Source organism: Cherax quadricarinatus, chromosome 36, assembly GCF_038502225.1.
Source record: "Cherax quadricarinatus isolate ZL_2023a chromosome 36, ASM3850222v1, whole genome shotgun sequence".
Lineage (NCBI taxonomy): Eukaryota > Metazoa > Arthropoda > Malacostraca > Decapoda > Parastacidae > Cherax > Cherax quadricarinatus.
In genome coordinates, this window is record NC_091327.1 from 4580339 (window position 1) to 4598321 (window position 17983).

Genomic DNA, 17983 nt, shown 5'->3' on the forward strand with positions numbered 1-17983 from the left:
CAATTCGATAGTATTTTTCACCCTCTTTACCACAGGGTTGGCACTAGAAGCTTTCTTTGGTCCCATGGTGGCGTTTTTAGCAGTTACAAGCACTAAAAATAATAGAATAATACAAAATATATCGCATATACACATAGAATCGTCCTCACTGCTCCTCAGTGGCACACGGCACACTGTACATGGAGTGGACGAGTGGCTGCGGCTCAGGTCATGCGGACACGTTCGGGACAAATGCCCTTAACCGAGTTCTTGGGCATTAGCCGAGCCATTATTTTGCCGCAAAAACGTGCCGCTAAATGATTTTGCCATTAGCCGATGCCGCCTTTAGCTGAGGGCCCACTGTACAACTATAAAAACCAAACGAAAATACAGTGGTACCTTGACTTACAAGTGCCCCAACTCAGGAGTTTTCCGAGTTATGAGCCGTCGCTCAGTTGATTATTTACTTTGAGTTGCAAGCCAAAATCCGAGTTAGGAGCGAGCTTCAGATATGCTGCCACTCGCAGGAGAGAGGAAATATCAAAAACCTTGATAATAACCTATATGTAACATCCTTCCAATTTTAATACCACTGGTAGCATCATCCTGCAAGAATGTTAATGAATGCCCTAAGTAAAAGAGAAGCATTTCTGGAACGTGTAATACATGTTCAGCAGGCCAGCTGGCTGGCTGGCTGGCTGGCTGGCTGGCTGGCTGGCTGGCTGGCTGGCTGGCTGGCTGGCTGGCTGGCTGGCTGGCTGGCTGGCAACTAGCTGATTTGCTTTGCCTGTCTCTATCTCCTGTCTGTCTGTATCTATCTCTGTCTCTGTGTCACTATCTCTGTCTGTCTCTGTCTCTGTCTATCGCTGTCTCTGTCTATCTCTGTCTCTATCTCACAGGTACACATAAATGCAGTTATACATATTATAAATTAACTAGGATAACCCAAAAAATCCAGACAAAGGGCTCTACTGTGCTTGTAGATATAAGACATAATAAGCATGATTGACAAGTAATAAACATATTCACTTGTTCAGGAATCAGACGTGACCGACTCTGAGTCATGTGTAATACCTGTTGGTCCATGAGCGGCTCTCTCAGACAGAGACAAGTAGAGACAGGAAAACAGAAACACAGGCAGACAGATAAGCAGAGACAGAGATAAACATAGAGCTAGACAGATAGACAGACAGACAGAGAGAAACAGATAGAAACAAACAGATAGACATGTTTATTTGTAACAGTGAAAAATAAAGCCAAGGCAGTGCACGATCATCAAATGTCACTCCACCAGTGTCACTCCACCAGCAGTGGAGTGACACTCATCTTACACTGTGCTTCAAGGAGTTTCATATATACTCCAGCATTCATAAAACATTACCGGGACCTGGCAAAAAAGGCAAAAATCATTTCTTATTTATAAATATATTTTTCTTATTTAAAAACCCGTAACAAAAAAATGAGGTGGTTGTTTGGGGGCTGGAAGGGATTAATGGCATTTCAATTAATTTCAATGAGGAAAATTGATTTGATATACAAGCAAATTGAGTTACGTACAATCTCGTTCCTGGAACGAATTACGCTTGTGCATCAAGGTACTACTGTGTACCACAAAGAGGCGGCTAGTGGCTGAGAAGTGAACTCCCTTATTTATCATCCATTTTTTTTGTACGTTAAGAAGCATATGTCCTTCATGCATTGCCCAAGTTTAAATAAGATATCCCAACAAACAACTGAGAAAAAAACATCATATATGGTAAGCCCAAGCCAGGTACTGGAGATAAGTCAGTTTGTCTGACTTTTTTGGGTTATCGTAGGTTCTCTATACATTTGCTGCTATGTATGATAATCTATGTAACTGTATTTGTGTATACCTGAATAAACTTAGTACTTATTTACTTACTTGTATTCTGTCGACTGAGTACAAGAAACCGCCCAGTCACCTATTTCAACTACCCAATAAAGTGGTCAGAAATTGGCAGTTTGGCCAATTTCACATAAATTTCAACAGATGCCAATTTCAAAATAGGGTCCAGAATAAACAATGTAGACATTCCTGGCACTAAAATAACATTTTCTCTGTTCATTAGTCATGGCTCCAGGACCATCTTATATTACTCTTGCTTACCATTTGGAATTTTTATTCACACAAAAAATAGAAGATTTATTGTTATGCAGACTACTGCATTATTGTAATAATTGTATAAATAATGTCAACCCATTCTTGACTGCGTATTGGAATTTGGACTGGCAGGTGCACACATATTACTGATGTCATTTGTTTAGTCTTGAACATTATTAAAGAATCGAACAGTTCTGCTAATTTGAGCTCAATTTCAAGGTACTTTTCGTCGTGAAAGCAATCAAAATCATATCTATGTCTGTAATGTTTCTTCCATTCTGTCAAATGAGACCAAAAAAACGAGAACACAATCATAAAAACCATGCAAAAATAAACCACTATGGGGCAGCCAATGGCATAGAAGTGAACTCCATTATTTATTGTCCAATTTCCTTCATTTTTGGTATATTTTAAGAAGCATCTTTCCATCATACATTGTCCAAGTTTCAGTAAGATAGTTCAACAAACAACTGAGAGAAAAATAATAATAATAATAATAATAATAATAATAATAATAATACTAATAATAATAATAATAATAATAATAATAATAATAATATCTTTATTTACTACAAGTACATGTACATGATATACAGTCCTAGCTGACATCAGTGACACACTACTGTATAGAAAGCCGCTTGTTATGCTAAACATTTCAGGCAAATTAGGTCAATGTCCCAGGATGCGACCCATACCAGTCCACTAACACCCAGGTACCCATTTTACTGATGAGTGAACATAGGCAACAGGTGTAAAGAAACATGCCCTATATGTCTACCCTGGCTGGGAATCGAATATTTACCAAAAATCATATATGGCTAGCCCAAGCCAGGTACTAGAAATAAGCCACTTTGACTCTTTTGGGTTATCCCAGGTTCTCGACACATATGCTGCTATGTATGATAATCTATTTAGAGAAAATAATTCTTTTGTTTCAGTTTTATGGGATTTTAGGGGATTTTAACTTTAGTCAAATTGACTGGACGTCTTTGACCGGTAATCTGGAGTCCAGTGACTTTATGGAAGTAGTTCAGGACTTTTCAGAAGCAGTGTGTAACAGCTTACCAGGGGTAATAATTTGCTTGACCTAGTCTTGTCAAATGAGGAAACACTCTTAAATAATCTGGAAATTGCTGAAGAGCTTGGTGCTAGTGATCACAAATCCATCACTTCGCATTAGCTGGGAATATGAGGCTGTATAGCCCTTGTGGTTTAGCGCTTCTTTTTTATTATAATGGGAATACGAAAATAATGATAATACGGGAACACCTGTCTAATCTGGATTGGGGTAATCTAGCTAATAATTTTATTGATAATCACAATTACGAAAGGATCTGCTATTATGATTTTTTTCTTAGTAATGTACAACGAGCTCAGAGCATACATATTCCCCAAAGAGATATTAGGTCAAATAATAACAACCCCAAATGGGTTAACAGGAGGCTAAAGCATTTACTAGGAGAGAAAATGAATTTATAAATGGGAATTTATAGGCACATCAAAAGAGGAGAGATTAACCTTATTGACCAATATGTTCAGTTAAAAAGAGGAGTAAAAAGGGGAATTAGAAAAGCTAAACGTGACTATGAAATTAAAGTTGCTAATGAATCAAAGACTAATCAAAAACTAATCCAAAAGGGTTCTTTCAAGTGTTCAGGACGAAGCCAGGTATCCCATGGAGGCTCATATCCTCGGGAATAGGCAGTGCTCCCCACCAACTCTCGGGAATTCTCGCTAAACACCTCTTTAAACTCCTGGGCACAATCAGTCCCGCACATCTCATACACTCAGGTGATCCCAATCACATTCGCAACATCAACATGAGGAACAAGAAACTCTCCAGCCTTGACGTAACTTCCCTATTCACCAAAGTACCTACTACACAAGCCATCGATCTCTTGCGCAAGAAAATTGACGATTCACTTGATCTTCCTATTCCAGTCAGCGATTTCATCAATCTTGTTGAACTGTGTTGGCTTTATGTGTTTCTCTTTCGAAAATTACCTCTTTCAGCAGACTTTTGGACTACCCATGGGTTCGCCACTCAGTGCCGTCCTGGTGAACCTATATATGGAACATCTGGAAGCCGAGCGGTTTTTCACCATTATTCCCTCGTCTTAGGTAAGAACATAAGAATGGAGGAACACTGCAGAAGGCCTACTGGCCCATACGATGCAGGTCCTTATCAAAATGACCTCTACCCAAAGCTATCCAAGAATTTACTCCTGTACCCAATGACACAAATCAAACCCAGCCCCTCCCACTCATAGATTTGTCCAATGTTTTTTTTTAAAGCTGCCCAAAGTCCTAGCCTCGACCACCCCACTGGGAAGATTGTTCCACGCATCCACAACTCTGTTAGAAAACCAGTACTTATCTATGTCCTTTCTAAATCTAAATTTACCCAACTTAAATCCATTATTCCTGGTTCTTACCTGGTTCAACACCCTCAGTACTTTATTAATATCTCCTTTGTTTATGCCCGTCATCCACTTATACACTTCGATGATATCTCCCCTCATTCTTCGTCTCTCCAGAGAGTGGAGATTTAAGGCTTTAAGTCTATCTTCATATGGGAGATTCCTTACACAGTAAATCATTTTAGTCATTCTTCTCTGTGTGTTCTCCAACGAATCTATATCCATCCAGAAGTAAGGAGATCAAAACTGAGAAGCATAATCTAAATGAGTCCTCATTAGTGATGTATGGAGCTGTAAAATAACTTTTGGACTTCTGTTACTTATACTTCTTGAGATGAATCCAAGTAATTTGTTAGCCTTGTTGCGCACACTAAGGCACTGCTGTCTTGGCTTTAGATTTCTGCTTACCATGACTCCCAAGTCTTTTTCACATTCTGTATGATCAAGCTCTACTTCACGTAGTTTATAGCTTCGAGGGTTATTTTCATTAACAAGGAATAGTACCTTACACTTATCCATATTGAACTTCAGCTGCCATTTTTCAGACCAAGACATTAATTTGTCCAAATCCTCCTGGAGTTCATTGCTATCCTTCTCAGAATGAGTCATACGGCCTATCTTTGTATCATCAGTAAATTTGCTCATGTCACTTGTAATCCCTTCATCAAGGTCATTAATGTAAATTATGAACAACAGAAGGCGTAAAACTGATCCTTGTGGAACACCACTAGTGATTAATCCCCATTCAGATTTGACCCCATTAATGGAAACTCTACTTTCTTTTGGTAAGCCATGCCTCTATCCATGCTAGAACTTTACCTCCTATACCATGAGCTGCCACTTTTCTTAAAGAGTCTCTTGTGAGATGCTCTATCGAAGGATTTACTATAATCCAGACAAACAATGCCATATTCTTTATCATTGTCTACTACCTCAAATGTTCTATTGAAGAACGTCAGTAAATTTGTCAGGCAGGAACAAACTCTTGTGAACCCATGCTGCTACACCTACTCTCAACACTCCCTTGCTACTACACCTACACTCAACACTCCCTCGCTGCTACACCTACACTCAACACTCCCTTGCTACTACACCTACACTCAACACTCCCTCACTGCTACACCTACTCTCAACACTCCCTTGCTGCTACACCTACACTCAACACTCCCTCGCTGCTACACCTACTCTCAACACTCCCTTGCTACTACACCTACACTCAACACTCCCTCACTGCTACACCTACTCTCAACACTCCCTTGCTACTACACCTACACTCAACACTCCCTCACTGCTACACCTACACTCAACACTCCCTTGCTACTACACCTACACTCAACACTCCCTCACTGCTACACCTACACTCAACACTCCCTTGCTACTACACCTACACTCAACACTCCCTCACTGCTACACCTACACTCAACACTCCCTTGCTACTACACCTACACTCAACACTCCCTTGCTACTACACCTACTCTCAACACTCCCTCGCTGCTACACCTACACTCCCTCACTGCTACACCTACACTCCCTCACTGCTACACCTATATTCAACACTCCCTCACTGCTACACCTACAGTCAACACTCCCTCGCTGCTACACCTACACTCCCTCACTGCTACACCTACACTCCCTCGCTGCTACACCTACAGTCAACACTCCCTCGCTGCTACACCTACAGTCAACACTCCCTCGCTGCTACACCTACACTCCCTCGCTGCTACACCTACACTCCCTCACTGCTACACCTATATTCAACACTCCCTCACTGCTACACCTACAGTCAACACTCCCTCGCTGCTACACCTACACTCCCTCGCTGCTACACCTACACTCCCTCACTGCTACACCTATATTCAACACTCCCTCACTGCTACACCTACAGTCAACACTCCCTCGCTGCTACACCTACACTCAACACTCCCTTGCTACTACACCTACACTCAACACTCCCTCACTGCTACACCTACTCTCAACACTCCCTTGCTACTACACCTACACTCAACATTCCCTCGCTGCTACACCTACTATCAACACTCCCTTGCTACTACACCTACACTCAACACTCCCTCGCTGCTACACCTACACTCCCTCGCTGCTACACCTACACTCAACACTCCCTCGCTGCTACACCTACACTCCCTCGCTGCTACACCTACACTCCCTTGCTACTACACCTACACAACACTCCCTCACTGCTACACCTACTATCAACACTCCCTTGCTACTACACCTACACTCAACACTCCCTCGCTGCTACACCTACACTCCCTCGCTGCTACACCTACACTCCCTCGCTGCTACACCTACACTCCCTTGCTACTACACCTACACTCAACACTCCCTCACTGCTACACCTACTATCAACACCTGGATTGCTACTACACATACACTCAACACTCCCTCGCTGCTACACCTACACTCCCTCGCTGCTACACCTACACTCCCTCACTGCTACACCTACACTCAACACTCCCTCACTGCTACACCTACAGTCAACACTCCCTCGCTGCTACACCTACACTCAACACTCCCTCGCTAATACACCTACACTCAACACTCCCTCCCTGCTACACCTACACTCAACACTCCCTCACTGCTACACCTACACTCAACACTCCCTCACTGCTACACCTACACTCAACACTCCCTCGCTACTACATCTACACTCAACACTCCCTCGCTGCTACACCTACACTCAACACTCCCTCGCTGCTACATCTACACTCAACACTCCCTTGCTGCTACACCTGCACTCAACACTCCCTCGCTGCTACATCTACACTCAACACTCCCTTGCTGCTACACCTACACTCAACACTCCCTCGCTGCTACACCTACACTCCCTCGCTGCTACACCTACACTCCCTCACTGCTACACCTACACTCAACACTCCCTCGCTGCTGCACCTACACTCAACACTCCCTCGCTGCTACACCTACAGTCAACACTCCCTCGCTGCTACACCTACACTCAACACTCCCTCGCTACTACACCTACACTCTACACTCCCTCCCTACTACACCTACACTCAACACTCCCTCACTGCTACACCTACACTCAACACTCCCTCGCTACTACATCTACACTCAACACTCCCTCGCTGCTACACCTACACTCAACACTCCCTCGCTACTACACCTACACTCAACACTCCCTCACTGCTACACCTACACTCAACACTCCCTCGCTACTACACCTACACTCAACACTCCCTCACTGCTACACCTACACTCAACACTCCCTCGCTACTACATCTACACTCAACACTCCCTCGCTGCTACACCTACACTCAACACTCCCTCGCTACTACACCTACACTCAACACTCCCTCGCTGCTACACCTACACTCAACACTCCCTCGCTACTACACCTACACTCAACACTCCCTCACTGCTACACCTACACTCAACACTCCCTCGCTACTACATCTACACTCAACACTCCCTCGCTGCTACACCTACACTCAACACTCCCTCGCTACTACACCTACACTCTACACTCCCTCCCTACTACACCTACACTCAACACTCCCTCACTGCTACACCTACACTCAACACTCCCTCGCTACTACATCTACACTCAACACTCCCTCACTGCTACACCTACACTCAACACTCCCTCACTGCTACACCTACACTCAACACTCCCTCGCTACTACATCTACACTCAACACTCCCTCGCTGCTACACCTACACTCAACACTCCCTCGCTACTACATCTACACTCAACACTCCCTCACTGCTACACCTACACTCAACACTCCCTCACTGCTACACCTACACTCAACACTCCCTCCCTACTACACCTACACTCAACATTCCCTCGCTGCTACACCTACACTCAACACTCCCTCGCTGCTACATCTACACTCAACACTCCCTCGCTGCTACACCTACACTCAACACTCCCTCGCTACTACACCTACACTCCCTCGCTGCTACACCTACACTCAACACTCCCTCGCTGCTACACCTACACTCAACACTCCCTCACTGCTACACCTACACTCAACACTCCCTCACTGCTACACCTACACTCAACACTCCCTCGCTACTACACCTACACTCAACACTCCCTCGCTGCTACACCTACACTCAACACTCCCTCGCTGCTACACCTACACTCAACACTCCCTCGCTGCTACACCTACACTCAACACTCCCTCGCTGCTACACCTACACTCAACACTCCCTCGCTGCTACATCTACACTCAACACTCCCTCGCTACTACATCTACACTCAACACTCCCTCGCTACTACATCTACACTCAACACTCCCTCGCTGCTACACCTACACTCAACACTCCCTCGCTACTACATCTACACTCAACACTCCCTCGCTGCTACACCTACACTCAACACTCCCTCGCTACTACATCTACACTCAACACTCCCTCGCTGCTACACCTGCACTCAACACTCCCTCGCTGCTACACCTACACTCCCTCACTGCTACACCTACACTCAACATTCCCTCGCTGCTACACCTGCACTCAACACTCCCTCGCTGCTACACCTACACTCCCTCGCTGCTACACCTACACTCCCTCACTGCTACACCTACACTCAACATTCCCTCGCTGCTACACCTGCACTCAACACTCCCTCGCTGCTACACCTACACTCCCTCGCTGCTACACCTACACTCCCTCACTGCTACACCTACACTCAACACTCCCTCACTGCTACACCTACACTCAACATTCCCTCGCTGCTACACCTACACTCAACACTCCCTCACTGCTACACCTACACTCCCTCACTGCTACACCTACACTCAACATTCCCTCACTGCTACACCTACACTCAACATTCCCTCGCTGCTACACCTACACTCCCTCACTGCTACACCTACACTCCCTCACTGCTACACCTACACTCCCTCACTGCTACACCTACACTCAACATTCCCTCGCTGCTACACCTACACTCCCTCACTGCTACACCTACACTCCCTCACTGCTACACCTACACTCCCTCACTGCTACACCTACACTCCCTCACTGCTACACCTACACTCAACATTCCCTCACTGCTACACCTACACTCCCTCACTGCTACACCTACACTCCCTCACTGCTACACCTACACTCCCTCACTGCTACACCTACACTCAACATTCCCTCACTGCTACACCTACACTCAACATTCCCTCGCTGCTACACCTACACTCAACACTCCCTCGCTGCTACACCTACACTCAACATTCCCTCACTGCTACACCTACACTCAACATTCCCTCGCTGCTACACCTACACTCAACACTCCCTCGCTGCTACACCTACACTCAACATTCCCTCACTGCTACACCTACACTCAACATTCCCTCGCTGCTACACCTACACTCAACACTCCCTCGCTACTACACCTACACTCAACATTCCCTCGCTGCTACACCTACACTCAACACTCCCTCGCTGTGATGAATGGTTTGAAAAACCGACAAGTTGAAGATTGAGACACTTATGCAGCATATGGGAATCTTTATTCAGGAAACGTTTCGCCACACAGTGGCTTCATCAGTCCAATACAACCTGGAGTCGATGTGTTCAGTCCATCAATCTTGTAGAATGTACATTCTACAAGATTGATGGACTGAACACATCGACTCCAGGCTGAGGGACTGATTACCTCATTCTCCTCCTCTCCTTACGCCTTCCTCTTTGTATTGGACTGATGAAGCCACTGTGTGGCGAAACGTTTCCTGAATAAAGATTCCCATATGCTGCATAAGTGTCTCAATCTTCAACTCCCTCGCTGCTACACCTACACTCAACATTCCCTCGCTGCTACACCTACACTCAACACTCCCTCGCTGCTACACCTACACTCAACACTCCCTCGCTGCTACACCTACTCTCAACATTCCCTCGCTGCTACACCTACACTCAACACTCCCTCGTTGCTACACCTACACTCAACACTCCCTCGCTGCTACACCTACACTCAACACTCCCTCGCTGCTACACCTACTCTCAACATTCCCTCGCTGCTACACCTACACTCAACACTCCCTCGTTGCTACACCTACACTCAACATTCCCTCGCTGCTACACCTACACTCAACACTCCCTCGCTGCTACACCTACTCTCAACATTCCCTCGCTGCTACACTGACACAGTGGACTTTATTAACTATGTTTCACTGACACAGTGGACTTTATTAACTATGTTTCACTGACACAGTGGACTTTATTGACTATGTTTCACTGACACAGTGGACTTTATTGACTGTTTCACTGACACAGTGGACTTTATTGACTATGTTTCACTGACACAGTGGATGTGACAGAAAAGTTCATTAGATAGGAGTGGTGGAAGTAGGAATGAATTGTGGTGGTAGTTTGTTGAGCAAAGGGGAGGGAGAAGTGGGTGCATTTCCCCACTACTTCCTCCCCCTTTTCTGCACCCGGTGGGAGGTGACGAGTGTGTCCCTGACTGATGGCCAGTCACTTGACTTGCGGCTCCCATCAAATCTGCAAGTATTCGTTCCACTCCTGGATAAGTTATTATGTTGGGTTAAGTTATTTTCAATAAGAGCTTCATTCTTATTTAGGGTTTTATTCTTCCTATTATTTCAGTCATGATTTAAACTTACATAGTTTTATGACTATGTACGTAGTCATAAAATGAGTGATTTATCTAGCATTGTGTAATTTTTTATCTTTCTTATTTTAGCCTTGATTTTCGGCTCGGGTCATCCGACACAGGCGAGATAAGGCAAGGGCAGTATAGATCTTGACAGTATATCTAACCAGTCTAACCTACACTGGTCCCCCTCACAGCCAACACACCATCAACTAAACACCATTCTAGCAGACGACCCTTGGTTATAACTCCATCACCGTTTCATGATGGTTCTTTATTAGTGACTCAACTGCTTCATAAGTGTTGTGGTGGTCAGAGGATCAGTTAACCTCTGTTCGACAGAATCTCTACTCGTGTTGGGGACACTGTCTTCTGTTTCAACAGTCACTTCCACCTGTGACTCCACCCCCTCCCCCCATCAACAACGGCTCGCGCCCCAAACAATGATTCAGAGCTGCGTGCTCAGAACAGCACATTCTCTACTACGTCAGTGTACATATTAGCTTTGAATCACTAATTATATATATCTTTTTACATTTTTGCTTCAAGTAGGATTAATTTCTCATTTAAGTGTTTTATATTCTGTACTAAAATTGTTAATCCTATGTTTTTTTCAGTCTTTTCTTTTCCGTGAGGAGGAACCAGCTTTATCAAATATACTCTTTGAGGGTCTGACAGGGTTGCGTGAACCTTCAGTGAACTTTACTACGTTTCACTGACACAGTGGCCTTTATCTAGTCACAAACAGATCTATCTGAGCAGAAACTACACGAGTGTATATATAAGGAGTGTAATGACGTGAAGAGTCAAGTGGAAAATGTTGAGAAGTGAAAGTTCCACAACCATTTAATGAACTACAGAGAGGCAAAATTCATCGCCCGAGAAGAAGACACTCGGTGTCGCAGGATCTTGGAATAAAAACCCATCTGCATATCCAACAATTTCAACCGGAACAACGACCTTTACAGTATTGCTGAACCTATTGCCAGGAAGCCTCTTCATTACCTACATAACAACAAATCTACTTGCCCATCCCATGCGGGTCCTTCTCAAATCCAGCCTCCACAGCATTCTCCACCTGACTCTTCACGTCACTGTGCTTCCTATATATACTCATGTACTCTGTTCAGGTTTGTGACTTGATAAAGCCAACTGTGTGTCTATTTTTCCATCGTGTCGGTATTTTATACCATTTCTTCTTTCAAGAAACCGGGCGTATCCCACTGAGGCAGGGAGGCCCAAAAAGAAAAAAGTTTCTCTTTATATTTAGTAATGTACACAGGAGAAAGTGTTACTATACTCTTGCTCCCGGTATGTTAGTCGCCTCTTACGACACGCATGGCTTACGGCGGAAGAATTCTGTTCCACTTTCCCATCTCCATGGGGAAGTAGAACAGAATTATACCATTTATCTCCACCTATTGTCTTGCCACATAGGAAAAAGTGTTTCAGTCTTCAGCATGCCTACAGGCACTTTAAGAAGCCATGCAGAGAGGAAACTGAAGTGTCTTGCACTCCACAGCTATGAAATAATGCGCACCAGCGGCCTGCAGACCCAGGCAGTTTAGGGTGGTGCTGAAGTCAGGCTCAACGTAGGGAGTGTGAGGCATATATCCCCAGAATGGAGAACCTGGAACAAATAATTCATAATTAGAAATTTAAGGAAAACTTTTGTATGACCTGTACTTAGCTCAGTGGTGACCTGTACTTAGCTGGAGTGGTGACCTGTACTTAGCTCAGTGGTGACCTGTACTTAGCTGGAGTGGTGACCTGTACTTAGCTCAGTGAGGACGTGTCTAGTGTACTATCCGTGGACTGAACTAAGATGCCATCTAATGAGCAACTTTACCAGCAGCTTTAGGACGAATTAAGGGTAGCGAAGATAGAGATACGGCACTTGAGGGAGGAAAACAAGAGGATTCGTAGTAGTCCTTCTGTTGTGAGTCCTCAGGTCAAGAAAGGAACCTGGGTAATGGCCGGACAGCATGGACGAAGTTAAAAATTAAGAAGACGAATGGAGAGGTAGAAACGGTGAAGATGAAAGAGACTGCTGTGGAAACTGTTGTGGAAACATCGAACGCATTCTCCGTGCTACCCGACGAATGTGAGTCAACTACTGGGAACGTCACGACGAAAGACACCAAGGAAGGTAAAAACATTGTTGTTGTTGGGGATAACCAGGTTTGGTACATGGATAAGGCCTTCTGCTTGAAGGATAGAAGTAGGAAACGAAGGGTTGCTTTCCTGAGGCTGGGATGGAGGACATTGTTAGCCGGCTTGACAACATCATGAATGGTAATGGGATCAATCCTATTATCTGCCTCAGTGCTGGAGGTAATGATGTAGGCAAGCGTAGAAGTGAGGATTTAGTTAGAAGGTACAAGACAGCAATAGACATAATTAGGAAGAAGGGGGGGCGTCCTGTTATATATGGCATTTTGCCAAGAAGGGGTGTTGGAAACGAATGGTTGTCCAGAGCAATTGGTATTAATTGTTGGCTGGATAAACACTGTAAGGATAATTGACAACTGGGACAACTTCTATGGCCGAAATGACAGGTATGCCAGGGATGGGGTTCACTTATCCAGGGCAAGTGTGGGTTTTCTTACTAGCTCAGTAGAGGGGGTTGTTAGGACTTTAATCTAGGATTAGTTAGAGGTATGGGCTTAGAAATGAAAAATAATGAGTATGGATACACTGACTTAGGCTTTGATATTAAGAAACTTAATAATAACAGTCATGGGTAATGATAGTTACAGAAATTATGTAAATCAAAGGTGAATAGGAAAAATGTACAGAAGAAAAAACATATGATGGTATTTTATGCTAACAGTCGAAGTGCAGGAAATAAGATTAATGAATTACATTTGATAGCGTGTACTAGGAATATTGATGTTATTGCAATAACTGAAACATGGTATGAAATAAAGAGTCGGGATGTGATTGCTGAGTGTAACATTCAAAGGTTTAAGTTACACAAATAACCCGCACATAAAAGAGAGAAGCTTACGACGACGTTTCGGTCCGACTTGGACCATTGACAAAGTCACACTAACAGAGGTGGAGCAGGACGGCTATATATATAGCCATCCTATTGACTGGTCTTCTGCTAAAACTGTCTTCCCTACTTCCAACTCGAACAGTCGCCGTTTAGTTGAATCCTCTCTAATACACAACTTTCCTTGTATGAACCATAGCCCTGGCTTCGTCTCTGTAGATGCCTTCCTCTCCCACTACATTGTAAAATGCTCCAAACTTCAGAACACCCGTGACTTAACCTGAATCCTCATTTCTTCTTCTTCTTCTTCTTCTTCTTCTTCTTCTTCTTCTTCTTCTTCTTCTTCTTCCCCTTTCCTCTCTCCTTTTCTCCTCTGGGTTGTCTTTCTCTCTCCTGTCTCGTGTTTCTGTTCCTTCTTCATTTATTTTATTTCACCACTTCCCCTTTCACGCACCTCGGTGCGCTTGCTCTCCCTCTGTGGGTTTCTAGCTCTCTTGCAGTGCTTCCCTTCCTTTGTATTTGACTGCCTCGTCTTCCTTATTTCCCACTTCTACCACTACCACTACCTCTTCTTCTTCTACTACAACTACTGATGAAATTAAGACACATGTGCGGCGTCTGGTTGTCTTTGTTGTGGACGTTTCGCCATCCAGTGGCTGGCTGGATGGCGAAACGTCTACGGTGGGGATGCCCGGGTGTTGTGCATGTGTCATTTCATCCTGTCGGTATTATATACAATTCTTGTACTACTACTACTACTACTACTACTACTACTACTACTACTACTACTACTACTACTACTACTACTACTACTACTACTACTACCTCCACCTCTTCCTGCCTATATATATAGCCGTCCTGCTCCACCTCTGTTAGTGTGACTTTGTCAATGGTCCAGGTCGGACCGAAACGTCGTCGTAAGCTTCTCTCTATTTTATGTGCGGGTTATTTGTGTATCGTTCCAGTCACGGTATTGTGCCTTTTTGTTATTTAAAGGTTTAAGTTGTTCCATGTGGATAGATATAATGGGAAGGGGGGAGGAGTTGCATTATATGTACGAGAAAATATAAATTGTTGCATAAAAACAAGTATAAAAATAGATGGACTAGTAACAGAATCTGTTTGGGTAGAGTTTGTAGGTCAAGAAAAACTAATTCTAGGTGTAATATACCGACCTCCAGACTTGGACCACGATGGAGAGAGACTTCTTTGGGACGAAGTTGTTAAGGCTTCTAGACACAATAATGCAGTGATAGTAGGGGATTTTAACTTCAGTCAAATTGATTGGACTTCTTTGACCAGTAATCTGGAGTCCAGTGACTTTATGGAAACAGTTCAGGACTGTTTTCTGAAGTAGTGTGTAACAGAGCCTACCAGGGGTAATAATTTGCTCGACCTAGTCTTGTCAAATAAGGAAACGCTCGTAAATAATCTGAAGATCGCTGAAGAACTTGGCGCAAGTGATCTCAAATCCATCACTTTTAGCATTAACTGGGAATACGAGAGTAACGATAATACGGAAAAAGTCCCTGATTTTCGTTCTGCCGATTTTAATGGACTTATGGATCACCTGTCTAATCACGACTGAGGTAATCTATCTAAAGATTTTATTGACAATAATAATGTGCAACACGCACAGAGTATATACATTCCCCAGAGAGAAATTAGGTCTAATAATAACGATCCCAAATGGGCTAACAGGAGGCTAAAGCATTTATTAGGGGAGAAAAGGGGAATTTATAGGCACATCAAAAGAAGAGAGGTTAACCTTACTGACCAATATGTTCAGCTTAAAAGAGAAGTAAAAAAAGGGGATTAGAACGGCTAAACGTGACTATGAAATTAAAGACTATGAATCAAAGACTAATCCAAAGGGGTTCTTTCAAGTGTATAGGACGAAGGTGAAGGAAAAAGTAGGACCTCTGAAAATTGGAAATGGACAGCTGATGGATAACGAGCTGGAAATGTGTTCCCTATTTAATGACTATTTTTTGTCAGTTTTTATACAGGAAGACATAAATAAGATTCCAGAAATTAACAATTATTCAGTTCCTGAAGAATTCATATTAACTAATATTACTGTCACGAGGGACATGGTTATCAAACAGATAGACAAACTGAAGCAAAATAAGTCCCCGGGACCCGACGAATTGTTTCCCAAGGTACTTAAAGAATGCAAGATGGAACTTAGTCAGCCATAGTGTTTATGCCTCCATCCTTACTGGTGTTGTGCCTGAGATGTGGAAGATGGCTAATGTGGTTCCTACATTTAAATGAGGGGATAAATCCATTCCTTCAAATTACCGTCCAATAAGCCTGACGTCTATAGTAGGCAAATTATTAGAATCAATTATAGCTGAAATTATTAGAAGTCACCTTGAAGAACATAATTTGATTAATGAATCCCAGCATGGGTTCACGAGAGGTCGTTCCTGCCTGACAAATTTACTGACGTTCTTCAATAGAACGTTTGAGACAGTGGACAGTGATAAAGAATATGATATTGTTTATTTGGATTTTAGTAAAGCCTTCGATAGAGTACCTCACAAGAGACTCTTAATGGCAGCTCATGGTATACGAGCTAGTTCTAGCATGGATAGAGGCATGGCTTCCCAACAGAAAGCAGAGAGTTTCCATTAATGAGGTCAAATCTGAATGGGGATTAGTCACTAGTGGCGTTCCACAAGGATCAGTTTTACGCCCTCTGTGGTTCATAATTTACATTAATGACCTTGATGAAGGAATTACAAGTGATATGAGCAAATTTGCTGATGGTACAAAGACAAGCCGTATGATTCATTCTGAGGAGGATTCCAATTAACTCTAGGAGGATTTGGACAAATTAATGTCTTGGTCTGAAAAATGGCAGATGAAGTTCAATGTGGATAAGTGTAAGGCACTAGTCCTTGGGAATAAAAATAACCCTCGAAGCTATAAACTAGGTGAAGTAGAAGTTGATCACACAGAATGTGAAAAAGACTTGGGAGTCATGGTAAGCAGAAATCTGGTTTAGAAAGACACGTAAGCAAACACTATGACATATTTATTAGAAAACTTTTCGGTCCTGGGACCTTGATCACTTCTAACATACAGAGGTAGAAAGACATTATAAATAGGTGGAGAGTGAGGTGTGAGTGACGCATGGTGACCTGAAGAATGCCATGTTGGGATGAGGACGGGTAGACGATGAGATCATGTGATTCCTGTGTTGTTGGGTTGGTGGTGCTTAGCCCGCTTAAGTATCATGTATGCTAATGTTTTTGAAATTTTGTGGTTTCCAGTGTTATGTTGAATTGTGTCGGTGACGGCGATTAGTGAGGCTTCTAGGCACCGTCGGTGTCTGAGGTCTGGTTCGGTGAGAACGAGTTGTGCCTCATTCCAGTTCATCAAATGCCCCGTGGGGTCGCATGATCTCATCGTCTACACGTCCTCATCCCAACATGGCATTCTTCAGGTCACCATGCATCACTCACACCTCACTCTCTGCCTATATATATAATGTCTTTCTACCTCTGTATGTTAGAAGTGATCAAGGTCCCAGGACCGAAACGTTTTCTAATAAATATGTCATAGTGTTTGCTTACGTGTCTTTCTAAACCAACTTGCCAATATTTATTACCAAGGTTTATACCAAGCAGAAATCTAAAGCCAAAATAGCAGTGTCTAAGTGTGCGGAATAAAGCTAACAAATTACTAGGATTTATTTCAAGAAGTATAAGTAACAGAAGTCCATAAGTTATTTTACAGCTCTATACATCATTAGTGAGGCCTTATTTAGATTATGCCGCTAAGTTTTGGTCTCCTCACTACAGGATGGATATAGATTCATTGGAGAACATACAAAGAAAAATGACTAAAATGATTTACTGTGT